Source organism: Ictidomys tridecemlineatus, chromosome 6 (genome assembly GCF_052094955.1).
Source record: "Ictidomys tridecemlineatus isolate mIctTri1 chromosome 6, mIctTri1.hap1, whole genome shotgun sequence".
Taxonomy (NCBI): domain Eukaryota; kingdom Metazoa; phylum Chordata; class Mammalia; order Rodentia; family Sciuridae; genus Ictidomys; species Ictidomys tridecemlineatus.
In genome coordinates this window covers 115,927,908-115,949,977 of record NC_135482.1, presented here as the reverse complement: position 1 = coordinate 115,949,977, position 22,070 = coordinate 115,927,908, and the positions used below count along the sequence as shown (strand labels likewise).

Genomic DNA, 22,070 nt, shown 5'->3' with positions numbered 1-22,070 from the left:
ATGAGCAGGATTTCCTTAAGGCCATTATGTAGACTATGTAACAGTAAAGGGGAGAATAATATGAAGAGAAAATGGTTTGGGATTTGCATATCAGGCCATTAACCCTTTCTATTTGGACATTCTTTTGGTATCATTGATGGATAACACTGATTTTATTTGGTTTTATTTTTTTTTTAGACAGGGCTGTTTGATTTTTTTTTTCTTAGAGAATAGTGCTTAGACCTTGCTCGCTCTAAATAACTTTTGAATATGAATGTAGTCAATACAGATTATTAAACACAGATCATCAGAATGAATTAGATGGTGTGAATTTCATTTGAAAGATAAAAAACCTGGTCTGAAGTGTTGTGCAGGTAATAAAATAATAAATAGGCGAAGCTTAAGAAAAGCTCTGGCATTGACTTTAGATCTAATGCTCTTTCTACTATAAGACATAATAATCATTTTGGGGACCAATCAACATACTTATAGGCCACTGGCTGTTACAGTGTATTACAGGCTTCAGATATAGAGGCCTCACAAGTATAGGGGGGTTCTTAAATCTTTATTTTACTGTCACTGGAGGTCTATTTCATAGCTTAAAAATTCCATCATTGCTAACAGACAATGTTCACAAGAGACCTAATTCACCTTCCATCATTTTGAAATAAAGTAGTGTGTAATTTGAAGCCCATTTCAAAAATTGGTATGGCTAGAGTGGCAAAGCATGAAAAGACATCATGGTCAAAAGTATTAATATGCTTCTTAAAGGCAAAAAGAGAAATTCTTTCCCAATTACTACTGCTAATATTCATGCCTAGAGTAGCTATGTATAAGCAATCCTTGTGAAGCTTCTCTTCCTCTCATCATAGGAAATAGACTTTACATACTTCTTCAGGTGATGACATTACTCCCTTCCAGTCAATCCTTTTAGGTTTAACACCAGGGGAAAGTAAAATCATGATATTTACAATGCTGAAGCCACTGGTTCAGACACACCATGGACGTTCTATCTTCTCTTTTTGGAAATCAGGAGTTAAATGGTAACTTTCAGGAACACAGCAGATTTTCCCTCTCATCTCTATCCAAGGTTTATAATCTGAAATAAAAAGGCAGAGAAAGTATTTCAAGGTAATTTCTCACTTCAAATGAGTCTTTAAAACCAAAAAGATAGTCCCCCTGGGATAAGGTCCAGCTCTCTCAGGAATTTTCTGAAGGTAATGTTCCCCCAGAGCCCTACAGTTGCAGTGAATCTGAGAATAAGAGAAGCTCTTTAATGAATGTGCTGTGAGAAATCAGAACACCTGGACACAATGAGACAAAAGATCCAAATATGTCCTCCTTTCATTTTTGTCTCCTGAGATTTGCCACTTCACAGAAGCCTCAATGTCATCCTCCCTCCATCCCTGGCTCACAGGGGAGATCATCCCAGATGCAATCTAAAGTGGCATCTGTACAGGACTGCCCATGGCCCCACCTACCTGGTAGAGTTGGGAATATAGCTCAGTCATCCTAGTCTCCATTAAGAATTAGAGCACATATTGCCAGAGACTTAGCCTTTTTTTCCTTTTCTTTTAAGGACCACCACTACTCCCACCAAATCCATCCTATCATCCTCACTCCAAATTTAGACAATCATTTTAATTAACATACTTCTTCTTTTGATACAATACAGAATGAATTCAGATTCTGTCATATATCCTTAACCTTCACACAGAGTAAAATATACATTTTAAATTCTCAAATGAAAAACTTCATACTTCATAAAATGCAGCATTCCAAAATAATTTATAGCTATTTCTACTGACTCAGTTAAATGAATATTCAATGTTTTCATTGAATATTCAAAATATAAGATCACATTTCAAAATGTGATCTTATATTTTATGGACTGTAGTCCATGTCTAAAAGGTCGATAAGTAGAGAGAATCTAGGAAAGGATTCATTGATGGCATGATGTTAGAGACATTCATCAAATTATACTGACAACAAATACAGATAGAGGTAGGAGGAAAAATAGAAGAAAAGGTATGGGACCTATTGGGGAAATGAAAACTAGCCCAGGTGGCTGCAGGGTAGGTTTTATAAAATAAAGCATGTGTTCCAGGGATTCAGCAGAAATTTCTGTATAATGAGACACACTTCTGCTTCTCTGGATGTTCTGTAAATACAAATGGAGGTAACATATACTGAGTCCAAAAGGGCAAGAACAATAACTTACACATGTTAGTTGTATCCTTGAAATAAAGCATCATCTCTCATGCTTGTTTATACAGTTTCCATTAGAGTCTGGTTTCTCTTCATATCATATAAATCTTTTGTATTTTATTCTTTATACTGGTTCTAGTACAGTAATTAGTAAAAAGGAAAAAAAAACCCTTCAACTTTTATAGATTCTTTAATAGTGCTCTGAATTTCTTCAGACTAAAATAAAACCTTTATAGACAATCCTATGGGATGTTTTCAAATCCCTAAGTTCTTTTTAAAACAAACTGCTATTGTACTTTTTTGAAAATCTAATATGTACTGCACCTACAGCATACGGACTAAGGAGGCTACATGGCAGGGGGCATCATCTTTTTGGAATATACAATGGAAGAGTGTCTATCCAAATCCCTTTCCCACTATAGGAAGGAGGGTGCGAATGTAGGTAGAGACATTCAAGATAATCATGTGAAGAGTAGGAGTGACAGCAAGAAAGGCTATGTGAATGGTTTTTTTCCTTAACTAGACACTGATACAGAAGCACAATATGCAATGCAGGGCAACAAAGATGAGGCAGCAGAGTAACATGGATCCTCGGAGTTCTTTAAAACAGGGATTCCTAGGTCAGAACAAACACTATAGAATTTCTCATTTCTGGGTTTTAAAACATCCCAAGTGTACCTGGTCCCATCATCTCTAAAGTAATGGGCATAAGTAACAAGAAGCTCCAGAGTTCACATCTGACAGTCTAAGCTGAAGGTGGGGAGAAGAGGAACAGATTGATGTGGTCAAGTCAAAATATGTGGAAATTCTTGGGTCCTAAAATGATGTCATAAAGGCATCCCACAAAAATATAATTATCTAATTTATTGCCCAAAATATGACAAATAGTAAACTGGAAAGAATGCTGGAACAATAGATAAAATCATAGGTTACTGTAATTAACCAGGACATATTTCCACAATATAAAGGAAATACAGCATCTGAATGCCTGTCACAGAGAGGAAGGACACCAGCCATTTCACCTAGGGAGACCACAACTGTGAATAAGAAGAGATTAAACTTCATCTGTTTATGTAGATGTGCATCATCTTAAAAGAAGGAAGCAGATTTGTCAAAAGTGGACCTTCCTCCATTCTAATGTGCCTTGAACCACAAGTTTAGCCCACCCTGAGGGAGGGGAATAAGTTATAAGATTACCAGATTAATCAATTAAAATATTATATTTTATTTATTTATTAAATAAATATCCATATTATTTACTGGAATGTATTACAAATCTTCTTACTCATATAGAGCTTAATTTTTCATATCTCTGGTAATATACAAAGTATATTCACACCAATTCATGTCTTCATACATGTACTTTGGATAATAATGATCATCACATTCCACCATCATTTATAACCCCATGCCCCCTCCCTTCCCCTCCAACCCCTCTCCCCTATCTAGAGGTCGTATACTCCTCCCATGCTCCTTATCCCTATCCCACTATGAATCAGCCTCCTTACATCAGAGAAAATATTTGGCATTTGGTTTTTTGGGGATTGGTTAACTTCACTTAGCATTTTAAAACTTACCTGGACTCTGATTCATGGACTAAAGTGACCTAATATTTATATTGAAGTGGAAATGTAATTCAGTAAAGTTGAACTCAGAAAAAGGAAGAAATAAAGATAGTTCATTCCAAATAATATAAATCACAATTAGTCAAGCCAATATACCACTGACAAGTGGTGTAGAGAGTGAAAAATGAGTTGAAGAGAGAACTAGAGTGGGCTTTTTGAGATGAACTAAGGTTCATTTGCAGCTGGTAATAAAAATATATAGTAAAACAAATTTGAATTACTAAAGTATCACTCTTAAGGGTCAGAAAAGAAATAAATTGCCACAAATTAACCTATTTGATATGCATTTATACATTTTATATCAGAAAATAAGTAATAAAATGTTATAGATATGAAATATTTTTAAATTTTTTTCTTAAAATTCTGTAACTTTTTTCAGGTTAATTATTTTTTACAGTATGATTTTCACTAGTTGTGGTATGGTCAATTGTGTGAATGTGCTATAAGATATTTAACTAATTATTTCTCATATATGAATGTTGTATTCAATTTTCCTTATTATACATAATGAAACTGTAGAAACACACATGTATTTTCCAATGATTATGCCTGGAACTGTAGTTGCTTTGTGAAATGGTATTTAAACTTTTAAAAGTTTGCACATAAATCGCAAAATGAAAAAATGCCCTAAGCCTTATAATTCTCAGTTATCTATTTACATAAAAATAAAAAATTATTGTATGTAGAAATAACAGTGAACAGAAAACTCTCCATATAAATTTTAATTGGCTACTAATTTATAAGAATTAGAATGCTTCTTGATGAATGTTTTGCTTTATCATGCAAAATCTTGCATCAAATATTAAAACATTTGTGAATTTGCTTTTGGCATGTCTCTGGTGCATTGAAATAAAAAAACTCAGTAAAATTTTGATGGACATGGAAAATTTCACTTTCTGATTTAAGGGTAACATATAATTACTGTAATCAACAGAACTCGTATTTAACTACTTTTGCTTAAAATTCTCAGATACCACTTAACTCTTTTGCTAATTCTGTCAATTGATAAGAGTGTTGAATTTTGAGTCCTGAGTGTTTAATTTCATAAATAATCTCCATTTTTTTTCATTATACATGCAGCCCATGCTCATTTTTTCATGGGCTGCATCTATAATGAGAAAAAAATGGAGATTTTACAGGAAACTTATCAAAGGAAGTTCTATGAATCATCTTCAAATTAGTTTTATAAGAGAGTCCCTAATATCATATTGTATGTGATTTTGTGTGTGTATATATTTGATGTACTTCATATTTTACTCCTTATATGGAAAAGAAAATCAGTAATATTAAGTTATAAAATGAAAAAAATTGATCTCACCTTCATTTTATGAAACAAATTACTTCTAAAAAACTAAAACTAAGAGAAACAATAAAAACCTTTTAAGTGGGGAGCAGTGAGAGGAAAATTGTGCATGATATTTTATTTTCATGTATATTTATGTTACTATCCAAATAAAAAAAATCACAGAAAACCTAAAGAGAGATAAAAAACAAAAGTAATGACCAGAAGTCATGGTCACAAACAAGTGATGGATTTTCATCCTCCTAAATCAATGGATCATCAAATACACACAAGAGAAAGAAAAAAGTTATGTGACTGAGTTAGACATCTAAGCAACAAATACTTGAGAAATTTTCTTTCTTTATGGAATGATGATTTTAGTGATAAGAATTTCAGATCTTTATTTGCTTATGTCATTGTAATAGTCCATACCCAAGTATGGATTCCTAATTCTTAAAACATTTCACAAGTAAATTAATTTCAATTTTTCATTTAATGAAATTTAAATACTACTTTCTGGGTTGGCAAAAATCAAGAGTGAAAACAGAGGAATGTAGATACAAGTTTCCAAGAAATGTAAATAAATTTTATAAATTGTTATAGGAAATGCAATAAAACAGCAAAAATCAGCCATAAACATTCTATAGTTTTATGTGGATGCAAAATGTAAAATGAAACTCAATTTTTGGAAAGGATTCACTAAGCTCACTTTGCTAAATCAGAAGGAACCTGGTACACAATTTCTTTCCAAAAACTCAGAGAAAGCTGGGAAATAATCTTTTTGTCCTTTATGTCATTGATTTTTACCTTAATCTTTTAAATGTGCTGTGTTCTCCAAGATTTCAACCAGAATAGAGAAAGTATAAAAAATATATAACCATCTGCTTTCTCTTCTTTTTCTTCCGGTGTGTCTATGATTAATTCCTACAGTCCTACCTAGGATATATTTTTTTCTGAGGTGTGACTATTTTATTATCTTTCTGAAGTATTTTTTAATGTTAAAGCTGAATTTTAACATTTTTATTTGTATTACAGGTTTAATAGTTTTTATCCAAAATGGTTAAAACCAGAAGTACTTAACATTTCATTTTTAAATTTAGGAATATATGCATATAAATAAGTGAAATATCTGAGAATGGGACCCAAGTTTTAAAGTTAAATTCCTTTATTTTTATTTATTATTATTATTAGTACTAACAGTGGTAGTATTTTGGCACTGGCAGTTGAATCCAGGAAACTTTACCACTGAGCTATATCCCCTTCCCTTTTCATTTTTTATTTTGAGATAGAGTCTTATTAAGTTACTTAGGGTCTCACTAATTTGTTGAGGCTGGTCTTGAACTTGCAATCCTACTGCTTCAACCTCCCAAGTCTCTGGTATTACAGGTGTGTGTCACTATAACAGTTGTTCATTTATGTTTTTTAAAATATATTTTGTATGTTTAAAAGAAAATTTGAGAAACATGACAAAATGCTTCATTGACTACTTTTCACAATAAAATATGCAACATATTGTTTTTCAAGCACACACTGAGGTACTCTAATAACAGATGCAAAAGCATAACAGTTATGAGCAGACAAACCATATCCATAAAGAAATAGGTCAAGCCAGGTATAGTGGAGCACATCTGTAATCCCAGATACTTGGGAGGCTACATAGGAGGATAACAAGTTTTAGGCCAGACTCAGCAATTGGGAAATCTTGTCTCAAAATAAAGTATAAAAAGGACTGGGAATGATGCTCAGTGGTAGAGCACCCCTGGGTTCAAGCCCCAGTACAAGAGAGGTTAAAGAAAAAAATAAAAAATAGGTCACAATGTGCACCTGGCTTAATAAATGCCATCATCTCAAATTCAGTGAAAGACTCCCTACATCTTTTGAGGAAACATCAAAAAACATGATGGGTCAACATCACAAAACCAATTGCTCAAAGATTGGAGATTGAGAAATTTTTATCTGTCACAAAGGTAGATATAGAAAAAAGGACATTTCTTAATTTACAAAGGAATTTTCAATTTTTTAAATGTGAAGTCACAATGCTTCCACACTAAATCAACATTGTGATAATGTACTTTTGCAGAATCAAATTTGCACAGAAAAGCATAAAACAAATTACACTTCATCTAGAAGTATTTATACTATTTATAACTCTAGTATGGAAAGTAATTTGAAGATGAAATACACAACAGCAAATTATAAGAAATAATGCTGACAAAAATTTTGGTAAAAACCTGAAAGTTCAACATCAAAAAAGTACATTACAGGGAGAGATTATGGGCAATTACACAGCAGTAGTCTGTAAGTGCTGACCAACTTCCAAGATCATTAGCAATGTTTTGAAACCCTGCATTGAGATAAATAGCTGATTTTTCTTAAGGCATGCTCTCCTTGAAGAATACATCCACACTCATTTTCTAGTGATGCTTCTCTTTTTGAAATTCTTCTATGATTCAATATAGAGCAAAATAAGCATAAAAATTTCCCATTTTCTGCATCATGCTTATATGTTCTTTTGGGTGCATAGAAATCCATTTTGCATGCCTTCATATATAGACCACAATTTTGGCAGAAAAATACTGATCAAATGGCAACATCATTGCATATATTTTTCCCCACTTTTATAGTATTGGGGCTTGAACCCACAGCTGCTCTACCACTGAGCTACAGCCCCAGCCTTTTTTGTTTTAATTTGAGACAGGGCCTCACTAAATTGCAGAGGAAGGCCTTGAACTTGTTATCCTCTTGCCTCAGACTCCAGAATAGCTGGATTTATAGGCATGTACCACTGCACCCAGCCATCCTTGCATTATCTTCTTTTCTCACGGTGCACATAATTATTTTCGAATCAGTGACTTTGTTGGCCTCTTCAGGCAAATATGGTTTCAATCCATTAGAAAATCCTGGTAGTTTTCATCCTTGCTGTATCTCATGACCAACACACTCATTTGAATATTCTCACATGTGCATTGAGCTGAATCGAAAAAGTAACACCTTGAAATTTTCTTTTAGAAGCCTCGTTCATACCTAATTCCAAATCTGTCATTATGAGAACTCAAACCTATTTTCTTCAGCAAAGCACACCAAATCTTCAAATAAGTCTTTTAAAACACTTCACTTTTGCCCAGTCCTTAATACATAAAGGAGCCAATAAGTTCTTGATTTTTCAGATCCAACAGGAACATGAATTGTATGTATTTGATAAAAAAAAATTAAAAACCAGTGGGACAGTTTTGAAACATTAGCAAAAGGGAGATATATGATTTTTTTAAATGTGTCTATCTTCTTAAATGGTCAAATAAATAAGAAAGAACAGTTCACATTTAATGGGTTTTGTGACAGTAGAGGAACCCGTCACCAAGTGTCTTCAATTCAGAAGGTCCCTAAGATTGTCAAATTCTTTTTTTTTAAAGAGAGAGAGAGAGAGAGAGAGAGAGAGAGAGAGAGAGAGAGAGAGAGAGAGAGAGATTTAATATTTATTTTTTTAGTTTTTGGTAAACCCAACATGTTTATTTTTATTTTTATGTGGTGCTGAGGATTGAACCCAGCGCCCTGCACATACCACTTGAGCCACATCCCCAGCCCCTCACATTCTTTTTATTCTCTGACAAAGGGTAGTTTTTGAAAGTAAGCATGGTGCTATATGTAAAAGGACTGAAGCAGTATACAACTTAGTAACTTGGCAGGGTGAACTTCTGGTATTTTCACCTGCATTTTCATTCCTTCTGTGATCTTTGAGGCAATCACTGCACTTTTATTTGATGAGTGGTTTTGGTCTACAAAATTTTTAAATACATGTTGTACATCTGAAAGTCTAGTTATTACTTGGGCATTACTATTAAGAAATGTTCTGTTTTCACAGCACCAATAATAATTGGCTTTAAATTTTTAAAAAATTTTCACCATTAAGTAGACTATTACACTTAAATTATGACAGCCTTTTTGAGGAAGAAACAATTTCACAGATTTCTTCCTTGTGTTGTAAAGAATACAGTAATAGAGACCAAAGTTTCGCTTCCATAATACCAGATCTGTATTGGCCAGGATCTTCCAGTAAGATATAGATACGTAGGTAGATGAGTGAAAGAGTTATTGGAGGAATTAGCTTACACAATTATGGTACCTAAGAAGTTCCAGGACAGGTTATCTGCAAGCTAGAGAGTCTGTACTGCCAGTAAATAGGTTAGTCCAAGCTCAAAGGACCTAGTTAAGGGAAGCCAATAGTGTTAACTCTCCCTACAAGTCCAGAAGCCTGATGACTCAGGGACCACTGATGTTCTGGAGTCCACAGGCCAGGTGTTCTGGTATCTAAAACAGCAGAAGAAAACTCTGACCTAGCTTTCGGAAAAAGATCAATTCACCTTCTGTTTTGTTCTCTAGAGTTCCCCCTGCTTACTGGATGATGTTGTTACCCATCCACACATAATGGAATCTTCCCCACCTACTCAGCCTGCCTTACACTTTAATCTCTTCTGCAAATATCCTCAGAAACACATCCCAAATAACACTTAACCAAGTTTCTTATTATTCATTCACCCTAACACAGTGCAATTATCATGTACAGGACTAAAATCATATGGATCTCTTCCCAGAATTCAGCTTTCTACCCCTCTTATATAGTTTATATTTTTTTTCCCATAGAAATTGAAGTTTTAAGCATTTTAGCTTCCAGGATTTCAAATCTTAAGAGTGTACTTTCAGGATTATGATATGATTTCCGGGTTTTTGGACTTTAGGGACTTTGGTCTCTTGGGATTTCAACATTCAGGATCACAGCATTTGGATTCTGACTTTTAGAATTATGTCTGGCACCACCCATTTAGTGCTTTCTCCCATTCTATGTAGCCCTTATCATGTGACTTCTCAAAAATACATGGTATGACAGCTTTACTACTTTATATTCACATGGTTAATATCCTCTACCACAAGACTTAAGAATTTCATTAAAAACTTGGCGTAAACACATGAATACTAAAAGTACCAACAAGTTCAACTAGGAAAACACCATTTCCAGGTTCAATATCAAACACTGAAACATTCATACAATTTTGTGTTTCTGCATCCACCTTGATAGTCAATTTATATTCTCTTTCCCAAACCCGATTTCTCTGGGAAAGATTTTGGTTCTCTCACAGACAGCATCCCAAGGCTCAGGAGTCCTAAGAGCAGAAATGATCAAGCCATACTTCTCAGAACACCTGTATTCCGACCGCGCTGCGGTCAAAAGCGTCCCGACCCTAGCTCAGGAACCTAATTGGCTTCCCGGGACCGCCATAGAGACGCAAAACTCGGAAAGAGCAGTCTCAGGCCTGGCACCTCTAGGCGGTGGGAGGCAGCTCTCTCTACTGCTTCGGATCTTGTGTTTGTGTGTGTGTGTGTGTGTGGGGGGGTCTTATTTGTGTTTTTTGTGCACCTTGCACACAAACTTTTTGTTATACAATATTTATAAAAATTTACAATATTTCTGGCATGCTTGTTTTGACTGCAACCCATCCTATAAACTCACGAGTTGAATTTTCCACTTGTGGTATCCTGTCAGTGCTGAAAATGTTTAGACTTTGTGTCATTTTGAATTTCTAGTTTTTGAATTAGGGATGCTTATCCTGTTATACTGTAGTTGTTATAAAATCCCTACCATCTGGAAATGGATGACTTAGCTTTCCTAAATACAAGGTCATGTACATAAAATATTTAAGAAATAAGTCACATTATCATAAATAAAATCATATTAACCTTGCAAAATATAAAGGAACCAAAAGTGTCGTTATTCCATACATCCTATCCCATGGATTTTTCAATCTGTTCAGATTTTGTGATAACCAATATTTTAAGGAATACTGACATATTGGGAAATTTTATGAACACTATTCCTGGATTTTACAAAAGCCAGTAAAAAGTATCCCTCACATTGGTCTAGATTTAAATGAAACTTAAGATTATCTGCTGAAGTTCCCCAGAAGGGTTATTTCTGATAAAGTTATAATGGATTATTATTTTTTTTCAGTTCACAGTTGTTTGGTTTTAGACAAGTTACTTAAACATTTTAGGACTTAGTCTCATTTGTAATATTGGCAAAATCAAAGTAACTAATTCAAGTTTTTAAGGTGACAATTAATTATTCTTATTACATATAATTAATAATTTAAGTTTTAAGACAGTACTTGAATTATTTATAGTTGCTCTTGACACATAGTAAGCATGGAGAAATTTTAATTATCATCATCACCTCTATCATGATCACCTATAAAGAGACACATCAATGTAGAGTATGATATTTTGAAAACACAAGTTATGATAACTGAGAGATCTGCAAAACAGTCTAGAGCAACTGAATATGGCTCCTATGACAATTACAAATAGAAAGCAAGTAGATTAGTAAGGAACAGAGGCTGTGAAAGAAAAGGGATGATCCACAAAGTTTCAAAGACTGTTCCCTATTATATCATCTAGCTCTTGGGTTGGTCTTTTTCTTTGTATTGTTACTGCTGCCACCAACATATATTGGAACCATAATGTATGTTCCCTACCTAAAGTCTCTGGTAAGATGTTTGCTTCCCTTAGAATTATGAAACAATGCAAACAATTTATTTTTACAAAACATTTGTATAATTTTATATCGTTCATGCTTTTTCTAATATTAGAGAAACAAAAATAAGCAAAAACAAATATACAGCTATAATTCCAGAATCACTATACACATTTCTGTATAATTATTATATTTTCTTTAACATGAGTATTTGGTTTACAAAAACAAAATCCACTGTTATTTTGTTTCTATTACATAAATTTTCAAACATTTAAACATACATGAGTCTTGGGGCTGGGGTTGTGGCTCAGTGGTACAACACTTGCCTATCATATGCGAGGCAGTGTTTGATTCTTAACACCACATATAAATAAATAAATAAAAGTCCACTGACAACTAAAAAATAAAAAAATACTTGTATCTTTAAGAGTCCCCTTTCACTTCAGCAATAATCAATCTATTCACATCTTATTTTATCTATTATTCTACATATTAAGTCTTATTTTTACCATTACTAATAATATCATGACAAGCATATTGAGTATTTTAAAGCAAATCTATCATTCCATCTGACTTATTATCACTGCAATATGCATTTTTTAGCCAATAAGCACTTTCTATATAACCACCATCCCTTATTACATCTAAAAAATGTTCCAAATTGAATGGGGAAAAACTGAATGCATTTCCTCTAAAGTCAGGAACAAGACAAGGATGTCCACTTTCACCACTCCTCTTCAAAGTAGTCCTTGAACTTGACCAGAGCATTTAGACAAGAGGAGGAAATAAAGGTGATAAAAATAGAAAAGGAAGAAGTCAAATTTTCTCTGTTTGCGGATCATATGGTCCTATACAGGGAGTTCCTCAAAGCTTCACTAGTAGACTTCTAGAAGTGATAAACAAATTCAGAAAAGCAGCAGGATACAAAATCAACATACAAAAGATAAAAAAAATATGTCATCTGAGAAACAAACAAGAAAAAAAATTCTAATCACAAGAACTTTTAAAAAAGAAACCTTAGGAGTAAATCAATCCAAAGTATGAAAAACTTTACAAGAAAAATTACAAAACCCTGAAAAAGAAATTGAAGAAAACACCAGAGGACGAAAAGACCTCACTCTTTATACATAGGCAGAATTAATGCCATTAAAATGGTCATATTACCAAAAGATATCTAGAGATTCAATGAAATTCCTGTGTAAATACCAATGAAATTCTTCTCAGAATTAGAAAAAACAATCCTAAAATTTATATGGAAGAACAGAAACCCCAGGATAGCAAAAGCAATTATGAGAAAAAGAATGAAGTTGGAGGCATCACAATACCTGACTGCAAATTATATTACAGAGCTATAGCAACAAAACCAGGATGGCACTGGCACAAACACAGACATAGCCCAATGGTACAAAAGTCACCTCAAAAAGCATCAAATACCTAGGAATAAGACAAACTGTTAAAAAAACATAAGAGAAACTCTCCAACATATAGGAATGGCAGCCACTTTCTCTATAGGACTCCTATAACTCAGGAAATAATACCAAGAATTAATAAATGGGATGGTATCAAATTGCAAGAGAACTTAAGGATGGGAGAAAATCTTTGCCAACTACTTTTCTGACAAAGAATTAATATTTAGGATATGTAAAAAAACTCAAAACCCTCAACACTCCCCAAATAAACAATTCATTCAATAAATGGGTAAATGAACAAAACTGACACTTTTCAAGAGAAAAAGTACAAATGGCCAATAACTATGTGCAAAAATGTTCAACATTTATAGCCATCAGGAAAACACAAATCAAAACTACTCAAAGATTGTGTCTAACTCCAGTTAGAATGGCAATCGTCAAGAACACAAATAAAATAAATGATGATGAGAATGTTGGGGAAAAGGAACAGTAGGACTGGAACTATAGCTCAGTGGTAGAGTACTTGCCTTGTGAGTGTGAGGCTCTGGGCCAGATCCTCAGTACCACATAAAAAATAAATAAATTAAGATATTATGTCCACCTACAACTAAAAAAAATAAAAAAGGAATAATAATACACTGTTAATGGAAATGCAGATTGACACAAAGAAACACAATAGTCAACTATGAGCATTCTATAAGTACATACTGAAGTCTTCCAGCAGTTTAATAAGCATTGAGTTAAGTGAAATGAGCCAGATTCAGAAAGTCAAGAGTCATATTTTTTATCTCATATGTGGAAGTTACGAAGGAAACAGGAAAAATAGGTAACTTTCATGATAATAATGGGGAGAACAGTAGGGTAGACATGGGGAGGTTGGAGGGGGGAGGACAAGAGGAAGTATGGGGATTAAAATTGTTTTGTGCATATACAAAAAAATGAATGAAATCCACTCTTTTGTATAATTATTATGCACCAAGAAAATATTATTTTATTCTATAACACCTGTGTATTTTTTTTGTATGTAACATTGATTTACTGGAGAAATGACAATTTGTTATGTTGAATTGGCTGGCTTTGAATATATGAATTCATTATGGATATGTTTTTGCATCAACATACATAAATATTAGCATTTTATGGCTTCATTGTGTGTTATTTTACAATAAATCTCTTTAAAATATCGAAAATCCCAAGAGCCCATGAAATAAAATAAACATAAGAAAGAGTAAAATAATTCACCTACAACATACATATTTCTTCTTTTCCCATGGGTATTTTCCTAACACTTCTAGTCCATGCTACGTTCTAATCTGCTTTTAAGATAATAAATATGGAAGAGTAAGAGAGAGAAAGAGAATGGGGTAGTGGTAGGAGCTTCAGCAAAAGGCAGTTTGCTATCTTGTGCTTTTGACTTAAACTTAACTTAATTACTAGATCCTAACACTTGGGTTTTTTTTTTACATAGAAATCACTTTAAATCCACCATTCAGAAATTCTCTACTAATCACTTTGACCTTTATATGAGTAAAACAAAGAACTTATTTCTATATGCACACTGAAAAGTATTATGGTACTTAATCTGAAGAAGCACATTAGGAATTATTTCACTCCTCATTTAAGATTCTAAATTATTAAACAAGTATGTGCTTCTATTATTCAATTGTTCTATTAAAAATATAAACAGTTCTCTTCTGGCCCTTGTGACCTTGGGATTAACTTTTGTGCATCAATTAGTAGGTATCAAGCTCAATATTTTCTCCATATAATTATGCATTTGACCTTGCCCTATTTATTTAAAAAGCTATCTTTTCTATACTACCACCTTTATCATAAGTCAATTTTACATAAAAGAATAAATCTGTTTATTGACTTCCTATAAAACCTTACTGGCAATATTACACTGTTTGAGTTACTGTATATTTAAACTCTTGATATTTAAAGCTGTTAGAGAAAAATGGAAATTCACATTTAGAGGTAAACTAAGTCAGATTTCAAATCATTCCTCAACACAGATCTTAAAATCCTAGATGGCTTGTAATGATAAATACCAAGGCCCAAAAGAAAACAGGCACCAACCTATTTCAGTATAGTCAGCAAAATTTTCCAAATATTGAAAATGAAATTAAAAATTTTCATAATAAGTAAAAAATGAAAAAAAATCAAAACCATTTAACCTACACAACAAAACATATTCAATGAAGTATTTCATGCAGATATATAAAAAATGAAAGTGGAAACCAGCAGCAAGATGAATTGCATTAGAAAAATAGTCAATTAAATCAGAATAAAGTCTGAATCACTAGAAAAAAATTGTAGGAAATAAAAATCATCTTTCTATAATAACATTTATTATAAATAGCCTAAAACTCTTTCATCAAAAGACACAAATTATAAAAACAAGACCCAACCATATATTGTTTGCAAGAAGTTTACCTCAAAAATATAATGACATAATGAATTTTTAAAAATGGGGGAAAACGTACCATACAAATAGAAAACAATTTCAGATAAAGTAGATTTCAAACCAAAATTAATCAGAAGAGACAGGATCATATCAAACTGGTTATGGAAAGCATCCAACAAGAAGATACAATGCTTGTAAATATTTATGCCCCAAACAATGCTGCATGTATATACTTAAAACAAAATCTGCTCATCAGAAAGAATCAAGTAGACCACAGTAAAAAAAAAATGTTGGGTGAGTTCAGCATACATCTCTTACACTATATAGGCCATCAACCATAAAATATATAAAACCTCTTCAGAACTAAAAAGTGTTACTAATTAAATGGATCTCACAGACATCTACAGAATATTTCATCCATTGACAACTGAATTCATTTTTATCTCTGTGGCATATGGAACATTCTCTACAACAGATCATATTTTAGTGCACAAAGCAAATTTCAGCAAACACAAAAAATAGAGATAATTCATTGCATTTATAAATATCTTATAAATTGCATCTTATAAAATAATAACTATAAAATTATAAATTAATGACAAGATAAAAAGCAGAAACCCTCTAACACGTTAGTATTAAATAATATACATTTTAATGAGAAATGAATCACAGAAGAGTGCATGTAGGGAAGAAATAAAAAAAAATTCTTAGAAACAAAAGTGTTAAAGTTTATATATGAGGTGTTCTCCAAAGGCTCAGGTGTGAGATAATGCTCTTGCAATTTAGAAATGATAAGGTTATGAGAGTATCAACCTAAACAGTGTATTAGTCCACTTAAATGGATTAAATGAGTGGTAACTATAGGCAGCTAAGGTCTGGCTAAAGGAGGTAGGTCACTGGGAGTGTGTCTTTGGAGTTTGTATTTTGTCCCTGGTGAGTGGAGTTCTTTCTTCTTTTTGGTGGCTATGTCTTGAACTGTTTTCCTCTTGCACATGTTTCTGACATGATGTTCTGCCTCATCTCTGGTCCACATAAATGAAGTTGGCCATCTACGGACAAAGGCCTCTGAAACCATGAGCTCCAAATAAACTTTTTCTTCTCTAAAATTATTCTTGTCAGATCTTTTGGTCACAGTGATTAAAAGCTGATGACAAAAAAATAGAGATACAATATATTAAAATCTCTGAGAAAGAATGAGGGAAGTTCTAAGAGAAAAGTTTTGAGCACTGAGTCCTACATTAAAAAAAATAGATACCAAATAAATAATCTAATATTATATCTCAAGGCCCTAGAAAAAGAACAAGGTAAAAATTAGTAGAAAACAAAAAATAATTTTAAAATCATGGTAGAAATAAAGACAATTGAGACTAAGAAGTAATAAATATGATCAGTGCAATAAAGAGTTGATTCTTTGAAATGATAAGCAACAAGGATAAAGTCATAGGCAAACTAATCAAAAGAAAGAGAGAGATGACCCAGATTAACAAAGCTACTAATGCAAAAGGAGATATCATGATAGACACTACTGAATCCAGAAGATCATTGGAAACTATTTTGAAAATGTATACTCCATTAAGCTGGAAGATGTCAAAGAAAGTAACAAATTCCTAGAGATATTTGACCTACCCAAATTGAACCATAAGAATGTAAAACTTAAGTAGACCAATATGAATTCATGAAAATGAAACAGCTATTAAGTCTTTAAACAATGGAACATCTGTGACCATATGAATCCTTAGCTGGGATCCGTCAGACCTTTAAAGAAGAAGTAATGTAGTACTCCTCAAATTTAATTCCATGAAATAGAAAAGGAGAGAACAATACCAATTCATTCTGTGAAGCCCAGTAATATCCTAATAGCAAAACTAGACAAAGACACATCAAGAAAAGAAAATTTCAGATCAATATCCCTGATGAACATAGATGCAAAACTCCTTACCGAACCACACTAAAAAAATCAAAAAGATAGTGTGTATCCTGATAAAGTGGATTTCATCCCAATTATTCAAGGTGTGTTCAAAATATGTCAATAAATAAATGTAATTCAGCACAAAAGAGAGTTAAATTAAAAAATTACATGGTTATCTCAATAGATTCAGAAAAAGTATTAGACAAAATCTACTACCCACTTATGTTTAAAACACCAGAAAAAAGGATCAAAGGAAGTTGCCTCAACATTTTAAAAGATATCTATTTCTCAACAGTGAGAAACTTGGCTGCCACCTTTCATCTTTCATTTATTTGACTTTACAATTCAAATATACCTGAATAATCTTTTTACTTATTTTTAAATTCTGCTAGCTTACCAATATTCAACTTAAATAACAGATTCTTAGCATCAATAGACAAATATAAAAATCATAAATTTTTATTTTCACACTTAATTTAAAAAAATTCTTCATTCCTGATATATCTGCTTCAGTATATGTCAAACAGTTGGCAAACTATAGAAAGGCAAATTTAGTGTCAGTATGATGGTCATCATGAGAGAAAATTTTACTCACATAGAATGAATTTTTTTACATCTATAGACAATTCACATTGTACTAATAAGTATAGTCAGAAATATTAATATTTACAGAATTCAAAATTAAAAAGCTATAAAATATTTTCCATGATAGTATAAGACAAAATAAACTTACTACAATAAGGATATTTATGTACTGGTAGGCATTTAATTAAAATCATTTATTGTCTTTTGAGCAATGGGAAAAAATGTGTACTATGAAACCCTTAGCCAAAAGAAAGCTCAAGAAGGTCTAATAATATGAAAGAAAAAGAACCTCAAAACAGAACTATGTGAGGTAGCACATTACCTGATGAAAAGAACAATTCCATAAGTCTTAACAATCCTAAATTTGCATGTTCTCCCAAATTTTTTAAAGTACATGAACACATAAAATGATAGATCCATAAGCAAAATACTTAAAACCCAATGACAAAGATGAAGATTTCAATAGCACTTGTTCAATAATTAATAGAAAATTTACACAGAAATTCAACAATCCATAGATGATAATCTTTATGAAATAATCAGAGAACTTGAACTAATTGACATTTACAGAACAAAATCCCACCAACAACAAAAACAGCACTTCTTAAATACACACAGAATATTCAACAATCTAGACAACAGAGGAAACAAACATCAAAATGTATAACTGTTGATATCATATAAATTTTGTGTTCAATATCAATGCGGCTTGGGTAAATAGTTCAGTGGTACAGCACTCAGCAGCATACTTAAAGCACTGGGTCCATTCCTGGGCAACATGTACACACACACACACACACACACACACACACACACACACACACAAATGAGAAAGAGACAAATAATGTATAACATCCCTAATATTTGGCAATCAAACAGCATAACTTCAAATAATCCAGGAGTCAAAGATACAAATATAATTTTTAAACACTAGATAGCTGATACAGGTAAATTCTATGGATTGCATTTATTTAGTGTTGAGAGGAACATGGGTATCATTAATTGTTTCTATTAGAAAAAAAAATAGTTTCAAAATAATTATCCAGAGCATTCACATTGAAAAGAAGAAAAAAAATCAATCTATGTCAACATATGATAAATATTAAACTCAGAATCAGCGAAATAAAAGAAAATGAAGAAAATTCAATGCGAACATGGATATTAAATATATATATATAATTGATAAATTTCTAACCATACGAACTGAAGAGGGAGACAAAAATTGTCAATATCAAGAATAAAAGCAGAGCACCTTGAATGACCCCATCCATATTAACAGGAAAATAATATAATGCTACATAGCTCTTGATCCCCAAATTTGGCAATTTTGTTTAAAACAGATAAATTCCTGGAAATAGATTTTGTATTAGTCATTTTAAATGAAAAGAAACCTTAAATTGGCAACTCTCCTTCCTCAGTTTCCCAATAATTGGGATGACAGATGTGGGCCACCATGTATTGTCTTTGTCTAATTTTCAAATCAATTTCTTATTTTGAATAAGAAATGTGTGAAATTATATAAAGAAAACGTAATTTTATTTGTATTAATACATATGAGTAAGTATACATACCTTCCTAAAAGATTCCTGTAAGGAAAATATAATTCCCTGTTTGTACTGGCAGGTGGATTCCTTGTAAGCAGCAACCTCTGCAGCCAAACAGCTCTTGATAGCAGGCTCTGCCCCGACCAGTCTTCCAGCAGCTCCCAGAAGCTCACCACCAATCTTTACTGCAGATACCAAAGTCAAAGTCCACCCTCGAAAACAAGAGAGTGCTGCAGCTATGGTATATATACCTCTTGGGTGGATGCCATTGGTTTACTGTTATGCTAATAAGGGTTTGTAAAAAGTAGCAAGACTATTGGTCCAAATTTACAAACTGCGCATGTCACCATGCCCCTTGATGAGAAACCGGAAGTCAGGGCAGAGCATGAGTCCCTTTCCAAACCACCCTTAGCTCAGCCCCCCTCATGTTCCTTGTTGCTTCCTGAGAGCAGGAGCCCGACCAGGTCCGGAGCAGGAGCCTTCAACGCCACCCCTGGAGCCGCTGCCTCTGCTGGAGCGCTAGAGGAGCTCCCGCCACCAGAACTGCCGCCGCCTGAGCTGTAGCCGACATGGAGCAGCTGCCAACGCTGTCTCAGGAGTCAACACCCCGGGGAACCAATGTCGCCACCGCTGCCGACCTGAGCCAATGCTGTGGCCTTCAGAGCACAGGAATCTGTAGAGCCAACGCCACGTTGGAGCCGCTGCTGCCGCCACCGACGATGCTACAAGAGCACAGGAACCCTGGCAGCCAATGCTGCATCAAGAGTGTGGGATCCCTTGGGCCAGAGCATGAAGCCGCTGCCGCCCCCCAGAGCACAGGAACACCTGGAGACAACGCTGCACCCCAACACAGGAGCCGCTGCTGCCAGAGCACGGGAGTGAAAGCTCCTGTAGTCGCCGCCACCAGAGCACAGGAACTGTTGGAGCCAACGCTGCGCCAGGAGCACGGGAGCCACCTTTGCTGCTGCTAGAGAGCGGGAGGGAACGCTGCTGTAGTCACCCTTTCCTGGACACTGGAGCCACCCGCGGCCGCTATCCACAGAACACAGGAGCCAAAGCCACTATCGCCGCTTTCAGTGTTCAGGAGCCGGCACCAGCACCTCCGCCTCCAGGAACAGGAGCTCAGTCCTTGCCAGAGCACAAGAACCACTGAATGCAGGAGCCACTGCCGCCAGAGTTCAGAGCCCCGAGGACAGGACCCTAGCCCAAAGAATGCTGCACAAGGCTTGGCGGTGGTGGCTTCTGCAGCTAAGGCGGGCGCAAGGAAGGACAGCCCAATCACCCGCGGATTTCTTTGTATAATTTTAAGATCTACTCACTAGCCCTTCCTCTAAACAAATCTATAGTTTAAGCTGATGACACTCTACACACACTAAAGCATTCACCAAGTATGTTTTAACAATGCATGATTAGGGAAGGGGTCCCAAGATGTCTGGTGGAAAGACCCAGAAATTTAATGCCAGGCAGGTATAAATGGGAGAAGTGGCTCAGCAGCAATAATACCAACAAAGAAGATAATGACATACACCCTTGGAACCTGTCTATTTCATCAATAAAAGAAAAATTAGAATAGCCGTTTTCCATTGTGCTTATATTAGAAGCAATGTTTAGACACTACCACTTAGCACTACCACCTAAGATTAATATATCAGGCAGAGGATATAGCTCAGTAGTTGAGCGCTTGCATGGCCTATGTGAGAAACTGGGTTTGATCCTCCACATGACATAAAAAAATAAAGATATTGTATCCATCTTATAAAAAAAGTCTTTTAAATCATATATACTAGATACCAGACATTCAGCCCATAGTGTGGTGTGATTCATTGCCTTCATGCTGACTTGTTTGGCCAATGGCATAGGCACCATGGGACTCACATAGCCTTGTGCCCTCAGCAACTTTCACTCTTGTGGAAATTGTACTTCCCATCCTATAGAACAGCAGTGCCTTTGGGGACCTAGCCAAAGGTCTTGAACACATTTAACACTTGATGGAGGGAATTGAGCTCATCCACAAGTACTGGTTCAATGTGTTTCTTCTAAGTCAGCCTCCAGTTCTCATTGTATTAGTGAGACTTGTTTCCCATCAAACAGGGGAAGGACATTGCCCTCCTACAGGCACATGAGACACAAAAGACTCTCACTTTTCAAAAATCTTTAATAATGTAACAAATCTATGGGCTCTGACCTCTATGTAATTATCTTATGCTCTAGGTTAGTTCCCTTTACTACTACCTCTGGTAGCTGAAGCTCCCTCCTTCAGTGATAAGTAGTTACAACTGAGAAGCCAGAGGAGACACACTGAAATAGTTCACCCCATGGGACAGTGTCTGAAGGGATTAAAAGTGGATATGCCTTTCAGGAGACTTAAGAAAGAGTTAGGTGGCAGAGTAGTCCAGCATGTGAGGTTGGTTTGACTTTCAGAGGGGGGGGGGGCAGAGGGTATCTCCAGAAAGACCGTTGGAATGGGGATGTGGTCTGTTGATTTGTCATTGGGTTAACTAGGGGATGCTGTGCGGCCACCAAAGCAAGTTGCAGGAGAAAAGATTCCTCTGCCTTGGGGCTGCTAACTCTGAAGGCATAACATCTGTCTTTATGGGAG

General features: G+C 34.4%; 1 long non-coding RNA gene across 1 annotated transcript; it reads right to left on the bottom strand.

Moving 5' to 3' along the window:
* Positions 1–16,062: 16,062 nt before the first annotated feature.
* LOC144378403 (uncharacterized) lies at positions 16,063–19,688 on the bottom strand. The gene is made up of 2 exons (XR_013440057.1): positions 19,499–19,688; positions 16,063–16,577 (listed from the first exon to the last, which is right to left on the bottom strand). It is a non-coding gene; the product is annotated as an uncharacterized LOC144378403 (long non-coding RNA).
* Positions 19,689–22,070: the final 2,382 nt, after the last annotated feature.